Source organism: Oryx dammah, unplaced genomic scaffold, assembly GCF_014754425.2.
Source record: "Oryx dammah isolate SB20612 unplaced genomic scaffold, SCBI_Odam_1.1 HiC_scaffold_17, whole genome shotgun sequence".
Classification (NCBI taxonomy): Eukaryota; Metazoa; Chordata; class Mammalia; order Artiodactyla; family Bovidae; genus Oryx; species Oryx dammah.
The window spans coordinates 80,347,336-80,351,586 of NW_024070201.1; positions in this window are offsets into that span (position 1 = coordinate 80,347,336).

Sequence of the window (4,251 nt, forward strand, 5' to 3'; positions counted from 1 at the left end):
GTCGTGTGGCCTGGAATACTCTTCTGGTGCAGCAGCAGGAGACGCCGGGGCTCAGAGACCCTCTCGGGACACGTGGGGCCTGAGGGCACCAGGCCCCTGTCCAGCCCCCAGCAGCGGGGGCTCGTTGCCTGCTCGCCACTCACTTTTTTTTTTCGCCACTCACTTTTATGTTTGCTTAAATCGATTGGTCTGGCTCAAAGGCCAAGTTGAGAGCCCCCCTCGTGTGATGCCTCTCCTGGACAAAAGGGCAGTGGGTTCCTAGAGGCTCGTGGTGAGAGAGTGGGCTCTTCCTGACGGGGTCCGCGGGAGACCCTTGGTTAGTGCCCCTGCTCCCACCCCCGCCTCCCACGACGGCTGGTGCGGCTGTTCCTCTCAGGAGCACCTTGTGTTGTTCTTACAAAGGTTACTTTGTGACTAGGTCATCTAGGAAGAAGGATGAAGTCTTCAAATAAAGTAAAGGGGAAAATGAGGTCCCCGGGCTCCCACCTCCCTGCCCAGAGGCAGCCCCCATCACGGTGATGCTCAGGGGTGTCCCGTGTGTACAGAGACGGCTGTAGGCGGCACTGTCTGTCCAGTTATTTAAACTGCCCCCTCCTGAAAGACATCCACAGCTGCCAACTAGGCTGCAGTGAACATCTGTTGGAGATGCTTCTGTACTAGAATCTCTGACTATATGAGGCGCTCATTTTAAGTCTTGATCGACATTTACAGTAAGTAAATAGCAGATTCTCTTTCTGTTGGATCAGCCCGAGCTCTGTGGTCGGAGGGGCAAATTGGGCTGCTCTGTGTGTCGAGTCTGTGTCCTCTTAACCCAGCTCTCGTCTGTCTCAGGAGGTAAGTCCCATGGGGTGGACTTTGAAAGCAATTTATTTAGGTTGCACTGTTCGGTGCAATCCTTTTCTTCTGATTCCTCGAGTCTCTGAGATCAGACTCTTGTCATGGGGGCACCTGGACGCCCCTTCTTGGCACTTCCTCTGATGATGCTGCAGTGGGAACATTCCCCGCAGTGAGAGCACGGTGTCCCGTGGCGTCCAATCACTTCGTGATGCCGAGTGTGCCTGAATCCGAATGAGCAGTGTAACTGCACGATGGGGCCTTGGGGTCTCCTCAAGTAGATGCTTGTTCACATACGAACTCCTGCGGGCTTTAGACAGGGCTGCCGGCCTGGCCTGCGGGGCCTGGGTGCTCAGCCATCCCCTGCCCACCAGGTCCTTCCCATGGGGATGGGCAGGGGTGCCAGGAGCGGTGGGCACAGGCCTGCGGATGCTGCCCGATGGATGGAAGGCCCAGGCCTCTGCAAACAGTTAACGCCTCTCCCAGCAAAGCAGGAGCCAAGGCCTGGCACACACGGCCAAGGAGCGCATCCACGAAGCCGGGCCAGACCTGGGGCAGAGCGGCAGCTCTGGGGCTCACGGGTTGATGCAGGAGCCACTCTTCCAGGGTGGGGTGTCAGAGGCGCTGGCCAGGAACGGGGAGCGGGTGGATCCCTCCCCAGGCCCCCAGCACCCCGTGACTGAGGGAGGCGTGCACAGAGCTGAAGCCTGGTGAGACCCCAAGGCCCCAGGTGGGCGGTTCTGGAGACGGGGTGGCTGATGAAGCTGAGCCTCAGGAGTGTGTGGCCACGTCCGTCTTCAGAGTGATGAGGAGAAGCATGTATTTCAGTCCCGAGGGTGAGGTGTCTCCATCATGTCCGTCTGGGTGACAGATTCAGGCACAGCCACGTGGACCGGTGGTGTGTTTTCACGGTCAGCATCTTTAGAGCGAAGCCCTGGATGCAGACTCCGTGGAGCCTCACTGAGCGGGCACCGGTGTGTGTTATGTGAGGAGGAGGACTCCCTCCCGCCTGGGACAGCCGCCTGCCCGATGGACGGAAGGCCCAGGCTTCCCACTCCCGCTCTGGGGGTGGGAGGGCCGTTCCCGCAGGCTCCCAGCTCACGTGCAGCTTGTCCGCTTGTCAGCCCGATGCAGGGTGAGCCTCTCTGGCCCTGCCGGCTGCAGGCCCCAGCACTGACCGTGGCGTCTTTTCTAAGCCTGGGCCTGGGGCGCCGGCCCGTCCAGGTCTGGACGTGCGTACGGAGGAGAGGGCGAGGAGGCGGCCGTGCCCGCGGGCAGCCTGCCAGCCCCGCTCAGCCCCAGGCTGGTGCAGTGTCTGCCCCACCCACGGGGACCCACTCAGCCTCTGTCGGGATATTTCAGACCGATCCCCACCACCTCGTTCAAGGAGGTGGTGGGATTGGCCATCTCCCTCTCTGAGAGCCGGGAGCACTTTGGGGCTCATCTCACAGGAGGAGCTGGTCGGCCGGGCACTGCACACCTGTCCATTTCCCTGACGCCTCCGCTCGGCCGGCACGTGTGACCACATTCAGGGGCGGGTAGCCTGCGCCCTGTCTCAGGCCCTCGAGCTGCAGCGAGGCGAGGCTCAGGCAGGCCCCTGCCCCAGCCCACCCCACCCCGGGGAGGCCTGCCAGGGGTCCTGACGCCGTGTCCTCTGCCAGGAGCCCCTCTGTAGCCGTCAGTCAAGGCCCAGGCAAGCCGCCCAGGTCATTCCGGGACCAAAAGCCTGCTCGTCCTACGACAGAGAGGCGACCGGAATTCAGAAGAGAGTGTAGGTGGAGCTCCTGCTGGAAGGAAGGCAGCAGCCCTGGTCTCCGTGGAACGTGTCATTAGCGTACGTCCCTGGTGGTCCGATGGCTGAGACTCTGCCCTCAGTGCAGGGGGCCCAGGTTCTAGCCCTGGTCAGGGAACTGGATCCCGCTTGTGGCAACTGAATGTTCTGCGTGCCACGTTGAAAACTGAAGATCCCATGTGCCACTGTGAAGCCCCAGAGCAGCCAAATAAATACATTTTTTAAAAAAAGTTTCATCAGGAATGAACTGCGCATGGGAAAGCAGCAGGAAGCAGGGGCTCCCTGGGGCTGGTGGGCTCCGAGCTCACAGGCCTCCGTCAGAAGGCCCTGCACAGGCCCTGGAGCCTTGCTCGGTCATGGCTTGTCAGCCGCGCGGCCAGAGGTGGTTATTAGTCACAAGCAGCAGCGCTGAGGACCGTCGTCTATATTAATAACCGTTTACGTTGCTGTTTATGGGGCTCTGACACGCATCACCTCGTTCTCTCACAGTGGACTCCTTGGAGGAACCCAGCGTTTATTTTCGTAGTTTTCCTGGTGCAGCCATCCCTACTCTTAGTGCACTGAGGACTTGTTAGTTACCTACCGGAAAGTCTTCCTTGGAGAAACCCAGCGTTTGTCACCCTGGTTTTCCTTGTGGAGCCATCCCCGTTATTAGTGTATTGAGGACTCGTTAGTTACCTACCAGAAAGTCCTCCAAGCAGCTAGTTCTCCAGTGTTTGGCCTTCGATAGCAGCTGCAGCTTTGCTGTTTTCAGTGTTAATTTTACCCCTCTTAATGAGCACCAAGAGGAAGGTTTTTTAATCTACAGAATCATAGGATCTAGAGAGATGGGTAAGGAGAAGCCCCATCCTGGAGGAGGCTCTGCAGACGTGTATCAGAGGACAAGCTGCAGGCTGCTCTCAGATCTACCCTGGGCAATGGGCACAGTGCAGACTCGGGCTCAGTAGGTCCCAGTAGGGCCTGCGTGTCTGCGTTTCTCACGAGCTCCAGGTGTAGGACCTGCAGGGGAAGGGCACTCCTGGGGACAGAGGTGCCCAATGACTTGTCGTCCACTGGGGCACAGACCACGGAGTGTGTGTTTCTGCCGGGACTGTGTTGGGACGAGGAGTCACAGAGCCATCTCCACCCCACCCACACCCCTGCACTGCTGAGGGGGAGGCCCCCACAGCTTCTGGGGAGAGGGGGTGTGAGCAGAAGGTACGGCAGGGGCTTGGGGAGCTCCCAGGAGCTTTCCTGTTGGAGTTCTGGTCAGTGGTCAGGGATTGCTCCCTGGTGGAATATTGCTAATTGCTCAGTGGGGTGTCTGTGTGTGTGTGTGTGTATTTGTGCATTCACCGCTGGGCGGTCAGTGATCCATGTATCTGTGTATGTGTGTCTGTTTGTGCATTCAATGCTGATGGTCAGTGGTCAGAGTTCCTACGTGTCTCTGTGTGTGTGTGTCTCTGTGTGTGTGTGTCTCTGTGTGTGTGTGTGTGCACTGCTGATGGTCAGTGATCAGTGTGCCCGTGTGTGTGTCTGTGTATGTGTGTGTGTTTGTGCATGTGTGCACCTCTGGACAGTCAGTGGTCAGAGTGCCTATGTGTCTCTGTGTGTGTGTGTCTCTGTGTGTGTGTGTGTACCACTGG